The 23,842-nt window shown below is 35.4% G+C and overlaps 1 protein-coding gene across 9 annotated transcripts in view; it reads right to left on the bottom strand.

Moving 5' to 3' along the window:
* The window catches only part of Sema3a (semaphorin 3A), a 540,175-nt gene that overhangs the window by 296,452 nt on the left and 219,881 nt on the right, over nucleotides 1-23,842 (bottom strand). For 7 of the 9 annotated variants that reach the window (XM_029567263.1, XM_029567262.1, XM_029567260.1 and 4 more), the window contains one exon: nucleotides 2,700-2,823. The gene's annotated coding sequence lies outside the window, so the exon portion shown is untranslated. Of the gene's footprint in view, nucleotides 1-348; nucleotides 377-2,690; nucleotides 2,824-23,842 lie in introns of all 9 variants that reach the window. The other 2 variants (XM_029567258.1, XM_029567257.1) reach the window with 2 other exon arrangements.

Below are 23,842 nucleotides of genomic sequence, written 5' to 3'. Positions count from 1 at the left end.
CAAAGTGAAAGGTTGCTCCTTGTGGGTGATCAGGCTCTTGGAAGGCCATGTGTTTGGGTATCTGGGATTCAAGCTCTAAACTCATATGGACTAGGGGACCAAAGTGGGTCTAGGGTTGGGAAATCCTATGCAATAGTTTCTGCAGTTCAGTATTCCCTTCCCTGTCTCAGAGAAGCAGAGTGATTCTCTTCAGCTTCTGGGTACTGGCCCTCTGGCTCCTCAAAAGGCCACATTTCTGTCCAACCTACTTTACCTAAAGACTGCACAGAATGCAAAGCATCTCTGAAGAGGCTATTCTTCAAATCCTTCCATTCTCTTTATTTACCCATAATCCATCTTTGAGATTACCTTCAGGCAGGGAGTATTTGAGCAGCAACTAGGACCAAGATAGAGAAGGAATTTAGTGAGGAAAAATTTTTGTTGGTTTATGTTGCAATAAATCTAATTGGGTTTTGCCAACTTCCATAGCTGCAGTGATCATATCTAGTTCTTTCATTTCCCATGGCTGTTGGTTCTTGTTTTCAGGCATATGTGATTCAGTATTTAAGCCGTTGTTTATAGGGATAAAAAGTTACCCTTTAAGAATACCACATAACATTTCTTTCTTAGAGGTAAAACCCAAACTAACTGATATATGATAGGAGATTATCTCCATATCTTACATTCAGCAATGTGTAAAATTATCACTGTACTTTAATCTCACTCCAAATCTTTCTAAATATGTGGTCTTGGTTGAGGCACATATTTTCACTTTCATCTTCTTGTTTTAAATTTGTGAAGTCTTTCCTTTATATAAGGATCTTAGCATAGAAATGAAATAATAAGTGTGAAAATTATTTCCATAAAAATTATGTTATGGGGATTGGGAGATCACTCAGTTGGTAAAGTGCTTGTTTGCAAGCATAATAAACAGAAGCAACTGAGGAAGACACACATCCTCTGGTCTCCACACACCTGCACACAAGTCCATGCCCAGGCCCACATGCATATGCACACCATACAAACATGTAAATATATGAAAGAATATATATATAAAAATTAGTGTATTCTTGTACAATGCTTTAAGGAAGGAAACAGATCTATGGTTTTGGCCCCATGACTGCTTTTATTTATAATTAACTATACACAGATTTGATTTATTTCCTATGTAATCATAAATGATAAAATATAGAAGTCTTCAAGAATCTTGTTACAAAAAGAGAAATCTTATGACCAGTTACTACTTTTTATTTATACAAAATATTTAGGTTTGCTTTCATTTTTAAAATAGGCTATAGTAACATGATTAACCATGAAAGACAATTCATTTCTCATGTATTTCTAACATAGGGATATAGCAAATTTACATTTTGGTTACATTAATACTTTGGGGGAGATCCTCTGGGTTAAAAGTTAAAAAGGAACAACATTATTTCACTGTTTAATTGCTTCCATTTTGTTTAGGAAACTTAACCTCAATATAACCTTTGTGGCTACTGTGCAAGTCAAACTCAAATGGCTTTGTCGATCTCTGTCCCAGAATAATAAACTCTTTGGGCTGTAAGGCTTTCTACCTTTAACAGAGGGAACTGAGCAGTCTTCAGCTTGTTTGTGCTCGTTGATTGATAATGAGCAGTTTCTCTGTCTACATCTGTGTGGGACTATGTGAGGTCTGCTTTAGCCTGCTGGGAGTTGAGAGGAGGGAGAGGCAACCACAGTGGGTTTAAAAAATTGTTCTAAAGTTGACATTTGGGAGGCAAATATTTTGGCCACATGCCAATATGATTTTTTCAGTGCTAAAATAAGCTTGGCACTTTGCATTATCATATTAATGTTTTCACAATTCAATATAAGTTGACAGCTGTTTCTAAGTCATTCAATATTACATTTACCAATAAGTTACTTTAAAAATTACACAAAAGATGAAAACTTAAAGAACTATACTTTTTATTTAATTATTTACTACAAAATCCATCAGGAATTACTTCTTACTTGTTATGTATGATATCTGATCCTTATCTTTGTTGTCAGTTTAATTTGGAAAATAAAAGCCTATGGCCATGATATACATTATGTTTAGGGAGCTAATTCATTCTTAATAAATGAAGATGAGCTAATCATGGTAATATTCATGAAACTTTCCTCGTTTTTCTTTAAAAAATCACAGTATAACTAAATTAAAATATAGCCTTTGGTCATGAGACCAAAGAAATATGGGTTGGATTTCAACGTATCTATAGCCTCAGTAACACTATTAATTTCTTTATTCTATGCCACTGGCTACCAAAGCTGTGGTCTCTGGGTTTCCAGGAGATTTTGGTTATAATAAAAAGTATTACTTGCTGATCCAAGGTGCTGTGATTTGGAAGTGATCTACGAAGCAGCTGCCATGGACTTTCTGACTTAGAAGCAGCAAGAATAGAATCCAGGAGGGGCTGTTTTGCAGAACTCGAAGCCAAAAGTCTGCTTCCAGGAGGAGAGAACTTGAAGCCAGTATACATGGCCCCAGGAAAGGACTACAGCATCATCAGTGTTCTCATTTATCCTTGGGTGAAGACATCTATGCTTTAATGAAGACAGACATGGTCCCTGAACCAGAGTCTGACTCAAGAAAGCTTCACTTCTTTATATTGTGAAAGGCAGTCTATGCAATGGAAGTCTGTCAGTGACTACTTGTACATTCTTTACGTAAAACCCATTAAATGAATTACCTAGCTTACCACATACAGGGCTTCCCTTGAATGTCAGCAGGAGTTTGTTGTATCCATGAGAGTAACTTGTGCAGGATTTCCTGGGCTGATGAATCTACAGGAATCGCTCCAAGATTAGTAGCTCTGGAATAACCTGAAAATCACAAGGTAATCCATAGTTTAGTTCCCTGTCTGTGAGCTGCTTCTTAGACAAAGAGGATGGATGCAGTCAAGAATGCTATTCAGTGTCCACAAAATAAAATTTAATCTATTTCTAAAAACACATCAAGCCCTAATCATGAATTAGGAAAGGGTTTACAGGGCCCTGCTCCTCCCTGCTGATCTATCAGCTACTGATGGATTCTGAGGGAAAGGATGCAACCTGTCCTCAGTTATGCACCCGTTCAGAGGCCCACCAAGCTCCAATGGACAATTCCAAATTCATGGTCACATGGACAATCCTGGTTAGTACAGTATGTCTCAAAAAGCAAACCAAACAGAAACAAGCAGGCATTAAGGACCCCCACTACCAACAAAAGAAAATGATACAGGACTGTGTGAAAGATATGTGCTGGGGGAGTGGGTGGGTAACAGGGGGAGAAGGGGATTAGAGGTGGTAGAAGTTATAATAATTAGAATGCACTTAATACATGTTTGAAATTGTCAAGCAAAAATTCAGTAGGATTTATAAAACAAGTGTTGCTGAGCACTGAGAAAATAAAAATTTACCAGTTGCAGAGAACATATACATAATAGGTCCCTGAAAAATTTAATGCCATGTAATCAATTTAAACAAACAGAAAACAATGATATAGAATTCTATAATAAAATATTAATTTTACTGGAAGTGAAATATTATGCAACTGTGGACATTCAGTGGAAGTCAGAGGCAGACTCTTTTAAGTGCCTGCTAGGATGGATAGTAAAAGACTGATCAGAGGATGAGGCTGGAGAGATGGCTCAGTGGTTAAGAGGACCTGGGTTTGATTCCCAGCACCCATGTGTTGACTATTAACTCCAGGAACCATCTGTAACTCCAGTTCCAGGGGAATCTGATGTCCTTCTCTGATGTCCATGGCGTTGCAATAAAAATAAATAAATAAAATATTTAAAAAAGAGAGAAAGGTCCAAGGAGTTATATCTCTGGAACATCATTGTTCCTCATGGAGAATCTTGTCATTAATGAGCAGGAATCAGATCTTCATTCAATCATGTGAATGTTGCTTGGTGCAGTATCATTCTATGGTGTTGATGAAGTTTTGCATAACATATACAGCAGTTACAGATGATCGACTATCACTATTCAAAACTGAAGATGGAAAATCAATGCACATTCATTTAGATATACATATAAACGCTAATCAAAGAATAATACAGAGAATGAGAATCTTTCTAGTTCTTGATACTAAAAGGTGTGGTAGCAAGGGACATATAGAAGATGTGAAATGCACACAATTCAATAATAATATACATAAAAAATGTCCTTCATAAATTACAAATATGGCAGGAATCCTATTGCTTACAAGATATAGTTTCTGTGGACTAGAGAGATGGCTCAGCAATTAAGAGCACTGACAGCTCTTTCAAAGGACAAAGGTTCCAAACCTACCACCCACGTTGTGGATAACAACCATCCATAACTGTAACTCCAGTTCCAGGGGAACCAACACCTTCTTCTGACTTCTGCAAGCATTGCATAAAAGAGGTGCACTTACCAACATGCAGGTGATACACTCATACACGTAAAATAAAAATAACAAATAATTTTTAAAGATATAGTTTCCTGATGACTGAATAGCATTTATCACTTATTAAGAAGCAAAGTTCTTAATAATTTATTAGAAAAATTAGAATAACTTTAATAACAAAAGAAATTTGAAAAAATTATCTCAACCAAACTGTAATTCTAGGTGATATACATTAACATTAATTTATAGATGGTGAAAAAATAAAATATATTAGAGGATACAATATAACATACATTATTTTCAATATATTAAGAAAAATTATTATATAAAATTGTCAATTCATTTTGAAGTGTAAACATATGAATCTAAATTAAGTTATCTAACAAAGGTTGGCTCTAAAAGTTTTAGTATTTCTTTTGAGTTCTAGTAACTTAGAATTATGCTTTCTTCAAAAAGCAAGCTCTAGCAAAAGTTATATGAATTATTGTGCCATTAAATCATGTGGAAATAAATTTACTGTATATCTACTGTGAGAGAATCAGAAATATAAAAAATATCAAGATGTCTCTAATTCTAGCCCATACAGAATTTCTTTCTTGGTGGAGACTCCAAAATAATACAAAGTACGATAAGGTTGCAGTGTGTTTATTAGACTGAATGATTTAATTGTCTATTGCTTGGTCCTTTAATGAGACTAGTTTTGCAGGGATAATAATTACTAAACACACACATGATTAAATGTATATAGTAGGTCTGTATATAGATGGCCTAGTGGTTAAGAACACTGGTTGTTCTTGCAGAAGACCCAGGTTTAAATCCCAGCACCCACATGGCAGCTAATAACTGTCTGTAACTTCAGTTCCAGAGGATCCAATGGCCTCTTCTGTCTTGCAAGGGCATTGCATGACACGGGTGCACTTACCTACATGCAGGCAATACACTCATACATATAAAAATAACAAATAAAATATAAAAATATTTATTTATAAAAATGTATATAGTACACATTTAGTTAGAAATGCATTAATACAATGCATGTATCATATTGTTTTCTATTGCATATTTCCTTACGAAAGGAAGTTGATGGAGTTTGAGGTCCTGAGTTCAGATTCTTAAAACCTACATAAAGGCAGATCAGGTAGCACATGTCTGTAATCCCAGTATTCCTAGGATGAAATGGGAAGTTGACTTCCTGGGCCCGTTGGTCTAGAATATACAATAGTGAACAAGTTACCCTGTCTCAAACAAGGTGGAAAGTTAGGACTAATACCCAAGCTTGTCCTTTGACCTTACCTGCTTGCCTACCATGGTATGTGCACACCTGAACTCACAAAGGAACATTTACATATACATACATCAAATACACACACACACACACACACACACACACACACACACTTCATGTACACAAAGATGAAAAACAGATCTAGTATAGAAGGGAGCATTCGCACTGGAGGACATCTGGGTACAAAAGCTTGACCAGATAGACCTTAACTTATATGACAGAATGCATGAAATCGGGTGGTGGGGAGGGCCAGAGTGGGGTAAGAATGGGGGAGGGGCATCTAAATATGAATATGATTTATTGTATGAAATGCAAAAGACTCAATAAAAATATACATTAAAAAATAGCTGAAAGGAATGTGAACTTTCCAAGAGAGATAAAGTCTGAAACACAAGGAGTATGGACAGAAGAGAAATGGAAAAACCAAGTAATGGGACAGTTATATTTATCCATCAGCTGGCAGAAAGTCTCTAGAGTTATTTGAAGGTCAATATTTCCTCCACTGCAGCAGTAAGCTAAGTGATCTCTGAGAAGGAGGACTGGGGAAGGCGATGAGAATGACAAAGAGGTTTGCACATGCTAACTGCAGTGACAATTGACAAACATTTCAGGAATCAATGGATTTTGTTCTTCTGGGTGCTGCTGGTCATCCTGGGGCGCGTGGTTACCACTCTCCATTGACTTGCAATTTTCTCTGGTAGTTCTGGTGGAAACAGAAATGCGAGACTGCCTTACATGATCCAAGATCTGGGTTTGCCAGAAAGATGCAAAGGAAGCTCAATTGCATTGGAGAAATGGGTTACTAATGCAAGACTGACTGATCAACTAACCAAGGCACAGAATATAGAAATGAAAAATGATTTCATTTGAGAAAACGAGGAGATCACTCTTCTGCATGACTCAAAGAACTGGAGGTCTCAACTCAAATATGAATGAAGCAGCTGGAGGAGGGAGGTAGTGCTGGATTTAGTCATCTCCAGCTTCACTCCAAATGTCTAATGGCGATGACAAGACCCAGATGTGACTCTGGGATTTGAGGCTGAGTCAAGCGGAGATGAGACCAAAGAACTGAAGGGGCAAGTTGCCATCTGTGCGAGAACAAAGACAGTGAGTTTTTTAAAGAGAGTAACAGCTTTTTGATGAAGAAAGAAAGAAAAGGAAAACAGACTTGGGTGCTAAAGCCTTCAGTAAATGACAGGAAATTATTTGAGTGTGTAGTAAGAAAGATTACCAAATGGGGAAGGGCTGAGGAGTGTAGTCAAAAAGTATGCAGTTTATAATTAGAGTGGAAAATTCAGTGGTTGGAGGCTTCCTGGAAATTTGAACTCATAGGGCAATGACCCATAATACTCTAATGTAAATTCTGAACAATATACATTTTATGAAAATCCTTAATTGTAAATCGCTTTTCTTTGAACATTAAATATTCTGACAGGGTAGATGATTACAAATTATAAGCATTTTAAGTATAATTGGCAAATCCTTATAAAAGTTTCATGCTATGTACTTTCTGTATAGCCAAGGTACAGAAGATTACCACTATCCTAGAAGTTTGCTTTATACTTTCTTGTAGTCATTACCTACCCATCTGAAGAGGTAATTACTAATATGATTTCAATTCCTGGTTTAGCTTGTCTATTGTGCATGTTTCTGTGAACAGTTTGAGCATGTCTCTTGGCCTGTTTCTATATTCACTGGCATTTATAATAAGTTTATGCCAGTATTAGTTGTAACTGTCACCTTCAAATTTTTCATAATGTTTTATTTTCATTTTATGTGTATGAGTGCATTGCCTGCATGTGTGTAAGTGCAATGCCCTTGGAGTCAGAAGAGGGCATCAAATTTCCCTGGAACTGGAATTACAGACAGTTGTTAGCCACCTTGTGGGTACTGGGAGTTGAACCTGGGTCCTCTGCAAGAGCAGCAGGTACTCTCAACCATTGAGCCGTCTCTCCAGCCCTGCCACTGAAATGGGGAGAAAGAGGGTCCCCCTAGAGTGTTCTTAGTCTCATTCATAAAAGAATTTAAGAATGGACCCAAATAGAAGCTTTTACAATTTTATTAGAATCTTAAAGAAAAATCCTCAGGGCAGGCAAGCTGGTAATCTTGGCAGTTGCCTTGAGGAGGTGAATAGTGGGAAGAAGGAAAGAAAGCCATGGAACTACACAGGTTTAGATCCTGCATGGAGATCAGACATGAGGCTGACTGGCAACCACATGTCTGAGAGAAGGAAGTTTTAGAGAAAAAGTGAAGAAATATAAGATGCTAGGGGCAACCCGAACAAGATTCATGTAAACACAAGCAAAAAAAAAAAAAAAAAAAAAAAGCATGAAGAAGAAAAGGAGAAATTATGCTTTCCTGAAGAGTTTAGGAAAGCAGACAGACTTACAGAGATATGACTACAGCTGGTCTGGAAGTTCTTCAGAGGGAGGTCTGAGCTAGTTCCAGGGAGGAAATATTTGCTACGTCATTAACACACCAGGTATTCTGCCCATCTATTTAGCATAACTTAAGGAGAACCTGCCTTCCTAGGAGTGGTTCTATCACCAGGTAATTGACCAATGAAACTGGAAAAGTGGGTCCTCCAACAGATAGACTAGATATATTTTTTTTTAATAGTTAAATCTATGGGTCTTATTGATATTCTAACACAACCTTCAAATATTAATGCACAAATGACTGAGAGGTACTCTATGTAAAAAGCAAATATATACTATCAAGTTAAAATTTTTGAAATATGTCTAAGTGAAAAGTAGACAGAATTAAGACAAGCCATCATAGCCTTACCCGAGAAGTAGATCACTAGCATGAAGCGTGAACCAATGTGCTTAGGAACATAAGTATCTTGTGATGTCTATGAGCCCTTGTCCATGGATAGGCTTTGGCTCAAACATGATTTAACACTAACTCTAAACCAGAAGTAATATTAGTTTTTAGTTTTTAAGTATCTTTTTTTCCTGAATTATTTTGATAGCTGTGTATATACTATCTTTACTATCTTCAAGGTTGCTCTGTAAATTCACTGTTATATCATAATTTTAGAGCTGAACAATCTGAAACACACAGAGCACAGTTGCAGAACATGGGCTTCTACCTCCAACATGGGATTTCTGTCCAGAAGTCTCTACCCCAAAGGAAACACTTTCTCACAGCCAGACTCTTTCCAACTGAACATTGGCCTTCTTATGTAGATTGTAGAATTCTTTCTAGAAACAAAAATAACATATCTTCTAACCCTCAGCAACTTTGAAAAAATCTGACACTTTGGAGAATCATAGAACTTAGGTCTTTAGTGAATTTCTCTCCAGTTTACATTTTCCCTTCTCTTTGGTCTCTCCTGGCAAGCTTCAGAGGTTAGTCTTTTCTGTGCCCTTTTATTTTCTATTAATTGCAAAATTTCTAAGATTTTATCCTAAATCTTGCATTCATCATCAATCCCATTATTAGAGTTGATATTACTAATAGGAAAAACAATGATGGCACTCAGATTATCAGCATACTAAAATCACTTCCAAAACTAAAACCAGAAGCACTCAGTAATACTGCATTGATGTTTTCTGATCCTTTAAAGACTTGCCAACTGGTAAAATAGGCAAGACTTTGAAATTTTTAATGGTCCCCTTATTGTGATAGCAGATAAAACAATCTTGCTTGTGTCATTTTTAAATTCAGATTTATTGAGTATCTTTATATTTATAATCCTTTCTCACAGCACATGAGTAAAATCTAACGTGCAATTAGCATTTGGAAACTTTTGAAGATGATGAGGCTGACAGGGGTGGTAGAGATGATGTGGTGACGTGAACACCACTCAAGTCTCTGCTTGCTTGACCATGAACTCTTGAAGCTCTTACACTCGCTTAAATATATGCAAAATGTAGGGAAAGTATGATCATAATTTTCTTTTGTATGAAATGATGTGTTCTAATAGGCGAAAGAATGTAGCATGACCATACTTTACATAAATGGCGCATGTATTTGTTAAGTAAAGCAGCGCAGATAGAGAGAGGTCTTATGTATTATAAAATTAAAAGTTGTTATCTAAAATTAATGTTTTGTCATTGGCTCATTTATTTTTCAACAATGAAATGTAGCTTTCAAACATGGTTAAAATTTATTGTAATTGATTGTTATGAGATTTTGATATTTTGGTACTTTTAAAAGCCCTGATTTTCAATCTTTATTTTATCTAAAAATATTGCTTTAAAAAAGCAAGTAACCAAAACATAAGCAGTGAATTTGAGCATCTGTTTAAGAGTATTGTCATCAACTGCAGTAATAAAAATGATATGATGCAGTATGTTTGCTGAATAAAGAGAGCCCACTGCACATGCCAATGGAGCAATGAAAGGGTAACTGTTTATCACAGTGTGTGAGTGTGGAAAAATGGATGCTGGCTCTTAAGTTCAAAGGGCTTGGGGGAAGTTTGGTAACTTTACCCCTTTAGTCACAAACTGTGAGATGGCATATGGTTAACATCCTTTTTGGTGTTATTTTTAAACTTGTTTATGAGACATAAATGAAAAGTATTCTAAATCCCATAATGACTTTTTTCTCTGAATGGAAACTCAATGGTGTGGGGCCAAGCAGCACTTCTCAAACTATGTGAGATTTCTCTAGTCTCTGTTGAAACACAAATGGACAATGTGTAAACCAAAATCCCAAAGTGTAATATATATTGTTGTTCTTTATTTCCCTCTATTCTTTTGGTTTAGCGATTCCAGATTTAGACAGCTAAGACAATTGTAAAGGGGCTTTAGAAAACTGTCAAGAAGCATTTAGAGAAAGCAAGTGTCTCTACAATTTTCCACAAATCAAAAGGTCACAAGGGAATATCATTTTCTGACTAACTTAATTTCTAAGTCTATAGCAACCAGAGGCTTGGTCTCCTAAATCACATAAGATATGTATTAAGGTGGGGGTGGGGGAAGGAAGTAAAAGGAAGTAATAAATGTCAAACATTCATCAAAAACAGACTGGGTACTTTATTTATTTATTCATTTATTTTAGTCTCCACTGGAGTTCTTTGAACTTATTTCAAGTAACCCAGCTGTAGCTCAAATCTACTGAAAAGCTGGGTTACTATGCTACCTGTTTTAAAACTTAGGTTTTTCCACAGGAGATAGGGAACCTGACTCACAATGCTTTGTTACATATAGCTCCCTCTTCCCTTTAACTATCCTTGGTGCTTATTTGGAATTCCCAACAATGCAATCAGGTAACACTGATATTATAAAATGCATAAATATGTGGGCATATTTGCTTTAGGACAAGAATCTGAGGTCTTCTGCAATGCTTACTGTCCGTGTTCTCCAAGCAGAAATGAAACAGTACCTGGTGATATTCTCTCATCTATTGTCATCTATTGTGTGGATAACATATTTCCTTAATGAACCTACAAAGCAGGAAAGACTCAGAGCAAAATTATCTAAGGGCACTCATTTATTTCTTGTTTCTTTGCAGTTAGTTGGTGTGCGTATTTTCATAAAACAGAAAGTGTCTTAGATGAAATAGGTATTCTAACTCAAACAGTTAAATTAAATTATCAATTAAGGGAAATATGCCCCAAAATATAATTAAAAATTGATCTTCCAATTTAGATATAGTAAAAGAAATATGTTCGTTCTTGCATGACATTTCTGTGATATCTGAGATGCAATTGTAAGTAGTCTTATGATTTATCTGACATGAGAGAGAACGATCACTTAAAGTTTGAGATGCAGGTCATCATGTGTGTGTTCAAAGACTTCACAGTTACCTTTCTTCTGACAACACTATCCTGCACAGGGTGAGCACATGGTTTGTTCCACCTCCTTTATCACATGGACCCACATCCAACACTTCATTTAATTAGGCTGATTTTCTGTGGGGTCAGGAGGTGAATGAGAACTTTGGCCCTCAAATGAGTCTTCTGATCAGAGGCTTCTCTTTGCGAAGATCAGATGCTGCCTTTGCATAACATGACTGTTATTAAATCTATTTCACTTCCTGTGTACAATGAATGTGAGGTGGAAGTTTAGTGACATGGTGCTTCCACTGAACTCTCAAAGAATTCTTTTCCACCCTGTGAAATTTCAAGGGCAAGAGAAAATGTGACACAGTAATCCAAAGAAAGATTTGTGTACTTTATTTTGAGAAGATAATTTTACTCTTTTCACATTCTCTCAGTCTTGTGGGGAAAAAACACAGGATTACCATTTTGGTTTCTGTAGGACTTTGTATACATTTACACTCTAGTAAAAAAGAAAAAAAAAGTCTCATGTTTAACGTTTTTGGCCATCTGATATTTGAATAACAATATTTAAAATTCTTCTGGTGACAATACGTGTTTGCCCAGTGTGCTTTTCACAGGCTCTGAAAACAGTCTGTCAATATTTATTTATTAATCAGTGTTACTTCAGTACTCCAGAGATGAGAATTGGTCTAGTCATAGTTATAACCCAGGATTCTGCACTTCCTGTCATCAGTTCCAACCACAAGACCTCACTGTTCTTTCTAAGGTATTGCTATAGGAAACTAGTCTTACTCCACATTCGAAACTCTAGGGATTCTCAGAGCCAGAAGGGATTTTTTTTTTCCCTTTTCTTTTCTGAGCTGTGGCTTTGCCATCTGTTATATTTCCCTTGTAGCCCAAACTGGTTTCTATGACCAAGAAGCTAAAGTTTTGGCAAAGAAATATGATCTCTTGCACTGATCTTTTATGTTTAAGAATAATGTATTTTAAACACCACAATACTGAGGTCCACGCATTTTACTATTTTATATGACTTAGATTTTTTCTAAGAACAGCTACACTATACTTTTAGCATTCCAGTTACCTTTGTAATGACACTCACTTATGTTTCCATTAGTTTATACTTTAAAGATAGACTTAAGAAAAATAAATAATTTTTAAAAACATAGATAATGAAATTTACATAAAATAGCTCTGTCATTGTAACACTCAGGTTTTAAATATTTTTCATCTGGATAGTGCACCCTTTAAAAATAAATTACAAACAAGGAAAAAATACATTTCTCTTCTCCCATCCAATCCATTCTGAGAAGAATACAAATTGGTACCTGAAACTTATGTAAGATAGTCTTAAGGCTAGAGAAATGGTTCAGCGGTTAGGATCACTGATTGTTCTTGCAAAGGACATGGGTCCAATTCCCACCACCTACATTGTAGTTAACAACTGTCTGTATCTCCAGTTCCAGGGAATCTAACACTCTCTTCTGACCTCCATGGGCATTGCACAGCACAGGTGCACTTACATGCATACAGGCAATAGATTCATACACATAAAATAAAAATAATAAATAAAAATATTTTTTAAAAGATTGACTTCTCAGGGGACAGAAGTTTAAAGTATGTATATGTGAATGGAGGTGTACTAAGGAAAGCTTCAGAGAGAAGTTTGGGGAAAGTATATCTGAACATCCCCCAAAAGAAAAAATAATCATAAAAATGAATAGTTTTTTCACAGTAAGACCTGAATATTTGTTTTAGAAAATGGAAATAAATATTTGTGGTAATGGAAAATAATTTATGATGCTACAAATCTAACATTTCACAAGAAAAGATGCAGATGAAGTAAATAGCATAGAAGGACATAGTCAAGAAGCCATAATGGAATAATAGAGTAGCCCTGTGACAAGGAAAAGAAGGCACTAGGATCCAGCAAAGTCACAAAGTGAGGGTGAGCAGCCCTTCCTGGTCTGTGGAAACAAAGTATCCTGAAGTCACGCCAAGCAGATGCCATCTGTAATGCTTCTTAGTTCTCTAATTCATCAGGCACTGTTTTTTTAAGGATTTTCTTAGACTGCCTTGTAGAATGGTGCTTAAAGAATGTGGGAAATAAGTATTTATTGAGGAAAAAAGTCAATGAACAAATGGATAAAGCAATAAATTATATAAGAATAATAGAAATATTTAATCCTGGGATATTTTCTTACTATTTTAATAGGACAGTAAGTAAAATATTCCTGTTTCCCTAATAATTTCATAATATGTTTAATAACTAATCTGTACCAGGCACTGAGTAGGTCATTCATTATCGTGGATATAGTTATAGTCTCTCATTCTCTCTCTCTCTCTCTCTCTCTCTCTCTCTCTCTCTCTCTCCCATTCTCTTGTTCTCTCACCCTCTCTCTACTTTGCCTTTTGATACAGGGTCTCCCTATAATTCCAGCTGGCCTGGAACTCACTATGCAGACCAGGCTGGCCTCCATGTCACAGCGGTCTGCCTGCCTCTGCTGTGTGTCACCACATCCAGCTCTTATTCTCATTTTATAGCTGAGACCCTCCCTGAAAGATTTGCGGTACCCTTTGGAGCTTCGGAGTAAGAGCATGCATAAAAGTCGTGTTTCAGGAAGATGTTCTTGTGTTGAATACCTTGTCTAGCTTTATTGCTACTGTAATCACATTACATCACTGGAGAAACCACAGAAGTGTGCTTTCTGTTGTGGCCATCACAATTTTCAGTGTTACTATATCATAGTATATGATCAACCAATATAAGTATTCAGTGATACACATACACATTTCCAACAGCAACTCTTTTACATTAAACCCATTCCTATAATAGGAAGACCTAAGGAAATCAAGACCTGCAACTATATCTCTACCTGTCAATTCACCTATAGATATCATAGAACAACTATCTTACAGAGATAGCCTATAGGATCATTGAAGTATAAACCAATTTTAATACTCCAGTACTGAAGGAGACTATATTTAGCAGACACATAATGTTTTTCCTGTTTATTTATCAACATTCTTATAGACCAGATACATAAGAACTAGTGGAATTTTGCCCAGCTTTACTCAGTGGGATCAAGTTCACAAAAAGAGTAGATATTTCCCAAATGATCTATGGAGACACAAAAATAATGTGGTTTTGTATGAGAGGTTAAAATAGTCAGTGTTAAGAAGCTATAATTTTGAAACTTAAATGTTATATGTTTTGTTTTCTTCAATATGACATTATTTATTAAATAATATATGGAATATGTATCATTTATCAAATTGACTTTTTATATACTTATCACTTTTCTCACTTATATTTGCCCTTATGGCAAGTATATTTTACTGCTATAATTATCTTAAGAAATTCCTTAGTTCTAAAATATATTATATGATATGCTTATATGATGGAAACTGTGAACCAAGATCAGGCATGTCAGAGAGGAATACTTGTGGTCTGAGAGCATGAATTACTCCCTTTTGGAAATTCTTATAGATAGCCCAGAGCTCAAGGTCAAGAGTCCTTGTCCCAGAACTAGAGAATCCCATTCTTTCAGAGCCTGTAATTATAATTTGGCATGAGAAGTTGTGGTATTTTTCTTAGCTTGTCTTCGTATTGCTTTTAACTTGTCCCATTTAGACATTTGTGTTTTATGTCTTTTTGTCATTGAAATAAGTAATAATAGTGTATAGCACATAGTATAAGAATTGAATTTGTTTCTGTATATATAAGCTAGTTTATACATAAATAACAATTATAACACATTTGGCACAGAATCAACATCACATATAACTGCCATTCATTCTCTAGGTCTCTCTCTCTCTCTGTCTCTCTGTCTGGAATCCACATCTGACCTCCTCATCACGGCCTCCAAGAGCACAAACAGACACAGACACAGACACAGACACAGACACACACACAAAACAGTCACTTATTACACAGTTTTAAAAAGTTATTTCTGGAAGTACTGCTACATGTTAGTTATTTCTAGCATTGGTTTTTGCAGTATTTCAAAGCATAAGCTGTAGACTGCCTCTCTCTGATGCTTCTTTAAAAGAGAACACATATTAGCCCCATATGACAGTCAGATCATACTCATATTCACAGTCCTAGAAGGAGATAATGCACTACAATTTTTGCTATATAGCAAATGTTTTCTTTACAGTATAAGAACTGAGGTTAGATTGTGGAAACATGAATCTATTCTGGCATATCCAAAGCTGTTCAATGTAGAACATAACAAACATTTCTTTTCAAATATAAAATGTAAGTAAATTACTCAGTTATTATCACTACTGTCATGAAGCAATTGATCTTCCCTTGATCAAGGGCAATCGATCTTCCCCTGGTGTTTAGGATATGATATCATCTTTACATTTTCTTGTATTTATTCAAACTTTATTCTTGTTTTAATCAGATAAAAAAAATTTAAATGTTCAGTAATCTGCTTTCATGGTAATGCAAGCTTACAAATTCTTCTCAGCTATTCACATAGATGGAATACTTGAGACAATTCAACAAGAAGATTCCAGAATGTGTTATGAAAGAATGTAAATATTTGAGGAAAATAAATAGTAACCTGAAGCAAACTACTTGGGGGGCCAAATAACAAGGGGAATAATTCTTTCTCCTGCTCTTTTTAAATGTTTCTGAATATTAATTCATGTGCTTCCAGCTAAAGAAACTGTAGAAATGTCAAAATTCTATGAGCAAAACCACTCATGATCCCATAATTTAAAAGAAAGAAAGAAAGAAAGAAAGAAAGAAAGAAAGAAAACTAGCTCCTGTATCAGCAGTAAGCTCTGCAACACTAGGTACATTAGGAAAACATATTTTCATGAAATTTCTAACCCAATTTTGGATCCATGTGTTTCAGATATAATGAATTCAGGTATACAGATTTAAGAAACATATCGTGATCAGAGTGAACTTCAAAGTACTGAAGGTATTTATCAGGTATAGGAAAATATACTCTGATTTTAAATTTAAATAGGCAGGGGAGACTTAAAAACCTCTGGACTCCTAGGATAGACATGCTGCAGCATACACTCACTCCTCATCCGTCTTTGCTTTGTTTGGAAGTAGAAACAGTCACTATATCCTGCTAACTTTCAGGGTCACAGATCTGAAGATTAACTAGGCTCTCCCACCCTACCCTGTATTTTTAGAAGAGATCAAATAGTCCAAATTTCTCTACAAATATTCTGAAGCATTTTTCTTCTGTGGACTGTTTCGAGTTCCCATTACGTCAGGATTCAACTGATCGGTTTCCTTAGGGATATGAGATTCCACTAAATACATTAATTTCTGCCTGTAGTCCAACACTTTACAGATCCAAACCTCTACTTCAGTTTTTGTTTTGTGTTATTAAAACTGTCATGGATCAGAGAAAATTAAAGTCATTCATTCAAATTCACCGATTTGATCCCAATGCTCATGCACTACTTTTGAGGTGACTACTTCTGCTTTGACTGTGTCTTTTGTCTCTGAGTAGCAGAGACAAGAGTCCAAATTGAATCTCAGAATGGAGCCCAACAACCTGTGAAATTTCCTCAACAGGGCCCTTCAGATTGACGAATCCTTTAACCTGAACACATGGAGTGGTGCTCTGCTCTTCGGATATTTTGAGAGCTATAGCATTCTGTTATCAAATACTTGGAAAGAACTGGAACTTCCCCTGTTCTAGCATATCATCATCCCAGGCAGACAACTTGAAAACCACTTTTCCTTGCCCTAATCAGGCCTCATAGCAGCCCTCATCCTGCCTATCCTCCGCTACCACCTAACTCAAGTCACTTGGCCCTCTGTAAGCTAACAGGCTTGTGAAGATGAAGTTCACAGTGTCTGAAGCAAAAGAAAGGTAAATGATATATAGGATATATAATAACAATGGACAAAACAATATATAAACGTATACAAACCATACAGAATGAATTGTTTTCCTCAAATGCTATCTTGAATTATTTAAATATAATTTAGAAAGTAGAGTTCAATGATGATATTTTTGATAACCAAATTGGCATCAGATTACAGCTTCAAGGTAACAGGATGAAGAAAAGGCCATGTCAACAATACAGAGAGTTCACCAGAGAGTGAATCTGAAAATTAAGCGGTATCTGTAGGAGTCTATAACTACATATTGTAATTTACCAAATTTGAAGAATTCACTTTTATGGAAAGATGGATGCAAAATGGGGGTTGGGAGCTTATGAGTCATCTACTGCAAGAGGGTAATGCCTAAAATTGCAGTAAAATTGAAAGCCAAATGCAACTTAAAAATTAAAACATAATTGAAAAGAAACTTGAGGTGCCAACTGGCTTACAAATTAAAGGAAATTGCTGTAACTGGTGAGTGAGAAAATAGGAGTGATGAATTAGCTGAGGCTTGGACAGCACAGAACTTGTTAGAACATTTTAGAATGCTGTGAATATTACACTCAGAGCCTATTGAGAACATTTATAACCTTAAATCTAAGCATTACATAATCATTTCAGTTTATGTTTGTTAGGGTGCAAACCACAGTAGCAAAATATTGGTTATAAGTCCAGAAAATACTATGTAGAGATTACAAATAAAATCTAACCAAATCTATGAAATTTTGTTTCTTAATTTTATTTTCACTTTTGAATAAACACAGCTGTGGAATCAATTCCAACTATTTTAGTAAAGTATGCCATTACATGAGAACTTAACATTACTAAGTATATTATCAAAATAATATTTTCATAGCTCTCCTACTCCATCTTTCTGGAAAATTTTGCTCACAAAGGCATAATTCCTAACTTATGTATGATAAAAATTAGCTGAAATGCTGGGATTGGAAACACGCACCATTACGCCTGTCTTTGGTCTTTGATTTCTTATTTCTACTTTTCTACCCTTAAACTTCATTGTATATATATTTTTATGTAACCTGCTCCAAGTTATTTCTGGAAAATGTGTTAAAAATAGTCTCTCTTTGGAATAACAAAAATATTTTAAAATTTAAAAGAAATTATCAGAAACAAGGAATTTTGTCAAAAACTGAGTAAATATATCAGTAAATATTTTGAACTAAGCCCTTCACCTAATTCACCAATGGACACATTCCAGAGCTTTTAAAAACTGATACTTGGGGCTGGATAGATGGCTCAACCATTAAGAGCACTGGCTGCTCTTAAAGAGGACCCAGATTTCATTCCCTGCATCCATTTGGTATCTAAAAAATCATCTGTAAAGCTAGCACCAGGGGATTTGAAACCATCTTCTGGCCTCTGCAGGCATTACATTCATGAGTACACCTACAAACATGCAGGTGACAGACATACACATGAAATACAATTTTTTAAATAGTTAAAATGGATTCTTATAGATATAGCTACATATGCACATACACATATAGGGCAAAGGGCAAGACAGTTGGGGATGGTCACTACAAAGTTTATTTGAATTGAAGCATTAAAGATATGATAACAGAACTGATGAATTTCTAGTCTATAAATTTTATTGAAGGGGATATGTGAATTAAGTAGAAAAATTACTTTTATTTGATCCTGGCAGAAAAACACTGTTCTTAAACACCCCTTCCTCATTAGCATGACATTTGATTTGGATTCAGCTGTATTTCTGCAATTTACAGTGTATGTCTTTTCCCTATGCACATGGTGACTTGTTTGTCTGGTTTATAAGGCATAAGAGTCTTCAAAACTTTTGAAAGCTCCTTATAAATCTCTCTCTCTCTCTTCTGTCTCTGTCTCTCTCTCTCAGTCTCTCTCTGTGTCTCTCTGTCACTGTCTCTCTGTCTTTCTGTCTGTCTCTCTCTCTTTCTCTCTCTCTCTGTATGTGTTTATGTGTGTTGGGAATTTTACTTTTCCTCTGGAATTACCAAGGAGTCTCTAAAGCAAATAATGACATTTTAATACTGACTGCCAGCTTTGTCTACAGGAAAGAGTAAAGCTGTTATGAACAAAGATAAATAAAAGACAAAGGCCCAAGCACATATATGCATTATCTACCTTACTTAAGTAGGAAGCCAAGCCTGTTCTTGTCCTTCCTGCTGTTTTTCTTTAGGAAAAGTTGAGTAGGGTTTGTATAATTTCCACACAGTGTCCTTGACTCTCAGCTACAGAAACACTCTGAATGTTAGAAGCAATTTATAGCCCCTGCCCTTTTTTGAAGCAAGGGTTATTATTATAGGCTTAACCTAAATGTGTTCTGATTTACTTTAAAGAAAATCATTTGCCAAGTTTGCTCTTTTAAAAAATATCAAATTACTAGAAAATCACCTCCCGACTAATCATGACCCACCAGCAAGTATATCTACCCTGCTCTTGAGAATTTCAACTACAGCTTAGGGAAAATGAATGATTCTAATGTGTGCATGCATGTGGCTGATCAATGAACAATCTCAGAAAATCTTCATGATAGAAAATTTGATTTTAATATTTAATTAGAAGAAACACTTGCCTTCTGAAATTCCTTCCTTCCTCCCTCATTTCCTTCCTCCCTTTGCCCTCCCTCCCTTCCTTCCTTTCCTCCTACCTGTGTTCCTTCTTCTCTCCCTCCCTCTTCCCTCCCCTCCTCCCTTCATTCATTCCTTGGTTCTCTTTCCATCTCACTGAGGAATTCTTTATCCTTTTTTGAGGCAGGAGTGTATTTTGGATAGCTGATACTTTTTATGTTTATATAACATTTTTTAGCAGAAGTAGAACAAACACCACAGGCACTCCACAATGCAATCGCTAAACTTAAGACTCAGGAAACATCATGAAAGAAGGAGCAAAATACTTGTAAAAGCCAGAGGACCAAGATGCCTGCTGTGAGATAGTGTCTTCTAAACATAAGAGGAATACTGGATCTATGAAATCTCAGCAATAAGGTCACCTAAACAAGACCTGCATAATGATCACACCAGTCAACATGCCAAACCCGGTAGGGGAAATTTCACAGTGCCTCACCCTAGAGGAAGAGTTATAGGGAATCAATGGCTGATAAGGGAGGGAAAACTCTGTCTTCTTCAGGGATGAGCACAGTGATATGTTACCCAACCCCAATCCTAAACAGATGTACTTAAGAGCAACACTAAATAGGCTCAGGAGGTTTTATATGTGTGTGTGTGTGTGTAAATGATAATTATAGAACAAATGATCAATAATTTGGGAGGGAGTGGGATGGGGACATATGAGGAGTTGGAGAGGGAAGAGGAAGCAGTGGAAATGATTATAAATACAGTACTCATGTAGAAATTCTCAAAAATTAAAATATTTATATTTATAAACCTGGGCATGTGACTTTATATAGGTGAGAATTATACAAGATTAATTTCTTAGCATATAGAGATTATAGAGCTTATATGGACCTAAGAGATAATGCAGTAACTCTTCAATTTTAAGGATAATTAAATTTACTTTTTAAAAAGTTAGAGGAATTATATAAGATAATATGGCTAATTGATAGAGCACAGATTTAAATAGGGGTCATCTATTTCACAAATCAAGCATCTTGCTACTGTAAAAGCATATGTTAATTTAGTATTAAGAAAAATAAACATTGTTTTTATGTATGTACAGGCAACTATCTGCACAGAACAATATTTTCCTTTAGAAATATTGTTCCCAATTTAAGTATTACCTATCTCTATGGCATAAATTGCTATTGACAAATGAAATATTTAATGTCTTTGTCAGTTTTCCTTGTCAAAATTTGTATAATAAACACATTATAGTACTCATTTTATAGTAAAATAGCTTTAAATATAATTTAACTTCTGAATATTAAAAATAAAGCACTTTGCTGTGAAATCATATTATTTCAAAACAAAAAGTACTTTCTATCTTGAAAAACTTGTTGAGCCAGTGTGGTCAGAAGAGAAATATTTAGATGGGTAATATGATTTGGTATGCCCTGGGGGGAAGATCAGTTTTCAAAGGATTAAGCTTAGAAATCTTCTCAAATGATTTACCTACTTGTCTATGGAGTGGCACCAAATCCTGTTTTATTTTTCAGCCTGGGTGGGCTGAATTTGGTGAATCAGGTGGAGGAATTTGTATCACTTATTTTCCCCCTAAAAATGCACTTGGCATAGTGGAAAATAAAATCTGAAACACCTGTGAGCCAAGTACTAACATCTGTATTCCTTGAATAAAGTCTGTGGTATATACCACATCCCAGACCTTGATTTGACTTGGTCCTTAAGATGCCTATGAAAGGAGGTACACTGAGAGAAAAAGACAAAGCTGATCCTAAATCTCATTTCTCTCAGAAAAATTAACTAGCTGTTTAGTTTGATTGCTGTTTATTGGCCTTTTATCATAATAATCTCTTTCTGTTCTTATACACTTATCTTCTCTATCTTTTATTTATTTGGAGTGCTTTATTTAGTAAATCTCAGTGATACATTAGTATCTAGGGCTATTTATTGTGTGAATGAACCAAGCCAAACTTTTAAATACAAACAGAACATTTTTAAAAGATGAAGAATAAACAAATATTGTATATTTTATAAGTTCTATCAACCAGGTAATTTATAGAAAATGAGACTTTTATGGGCTGGAGAGATGGCTCACTGGTTAAGAACACTGTTCTTGCAGAAAACGCAGGTTTGAATCCCAGCACCCACATGGCAGCTAATAGCTGTCCGTAACTCCAGTTCCAGGGGATCTGATAGCCTCTTCTGTCCTCCATGGACATTGCACAATACGGGTGCACTTACCTACATGCAGGCAATACACACATACACATAAAATAAAATACATAAATAAATAAAATATTTTAAAAAAGCAAATGGGACTTTTAGATAGGTTACTTTCATCTCTGGGATGATGTGTTTCATATATTGAACTGGTTGAGATTTTATTTTCCCATAAATTCCAATATTTACCTGTTTTCAACCCATATTTCTAAAGTAACTTGGTACTATTGGACAAATCTAAAAAATGTTTTTATTTTATGTCAAGTACTTAGGAAAAAATACTGCACAGAGTATGACCTTTCTTCCTAAATTTAGTTTTCCCTTTTCCATGTCATTTCCCTATTTAACTTTTAGCTATTTACCCTCTACTAATTTCAAAGATACATACACAATATTCAAAGTTATTAAAATTATGGATCAAGGAATGAAAAATGGTTCAACAGTTTTTAACCTCAATCAGAATAACCTTGCAGAAACCATTATTATAATTTCTGGGTAATCCCATTCACTTAACTATTTAGTGGACATTTAAAAATTAATAATGGAGCCAGGTGTAGTGATGCACGTCTTTAATTCCAGCACCTGGGAACCAGAGTCAGGCAGATCATGTGAGTTCAAGGCCAGCCTGGTCTACAGAGTGAGTTCCAGGCCAGCTGGGGCTACAGGAAGACCCTGTCTCCAAAAGATCCCCCCAAAAATTAATAATGGGAAAAACAGAGTTTCAACCTGAGAAACAATTTTCTGATTGCTGCTTACTCTTAACTTACTAAGTGTAAAGGTAGCACTGATATTTAAGAGTGGTGTTAACAAACACAAACCTCAGTAAACTGATAAAGACTACAGACTGTCCTTCATTTGACCTCCAAAATTCCCTTCTTAAATCTTGACCATCAAGGATGCAGGAGAGATTATTGGTGTGCTGTCAACACTCTTCAAAGATCACAGCCCACTCGAATCTAAGCAGAAATCATCTTCAGAAATTCAGGAAAGCACACTATGAAAACTGCAAAAATTATGATTACGTTAATATATTTTACCTAGTACGTCTTTGAGCTTTGATGAGAAATAATTATATATATCATTTCATAATAGTTTTTTCAGAAACTAAGTGTAAGTATTTCATCTATTTGCTTATCCCTGTCTGCCATTCATACAATTTATAAGCTCCTTAAGTGAAATTCTGTCTTCACAGCTTGGGTAGTTGATCTAATGAGTGGTTGAAGTCACTAATGCAAAATAACACTTACTAAAAGCAATGCTGCTGATTATATCAAGAGCTCTCAGTTGATCACAGGAGGAAGCAATAACAAAGAAAACTTGCAATCTCTAAAGGAAGGCAACACATATCAGCAATAGGGCAGTTTCCAATGCACCTGTTGCAGATTCAATGCAATTGAGACTCTGGGTTTGCTTTGGTGACCATTATTTTTCAGACGCTTCCCTCTACTAGTTTATTAACTAAATTATTTAATAATTTATTATTAAAACGGGTCATTTATGTCCATGGTTTTTATTAAGTAGCACAAAATTAAATGGAGTAATAGCAATGGAGTAATAAAATATTTACTATCCTGATGTCTTAGGATATTAGTGATCTTAGTCAAAAGAACTTAGGCAGCACAATAATATTGCACTGGAAAGAACATCTTAAGACATCCTCAAGTTTCACTTGTTTTGAACAATCATATTGGTTTTAATTCCTGACATTGTATCACTTATAACGATTATGAATGAGGCAAGATTATAGAGTCCAGTACCTAGAAATGTTTTCCCACACTTCCACCAAGTTTGCCCTCATCCA

Source organism: Nannospalax galili, unplaced genomic scaffold (genome assembly GCF_000622305.1).
Source record: "Nannospalax galili isolate Female #2095 unplaced genomic scaffold, S.galili_v1.0 scaffold639, whole genome shotgun sequence".
Lineage (NCBI taxonomy): Eukaryota > Metazoa > Chordata > Mammalia > Rodentia > Spalacidae > Nannospalax > Nannospalax galili.
This window is presented reverse-complemented; position numbering and strand designations above follow the sequence as displayed.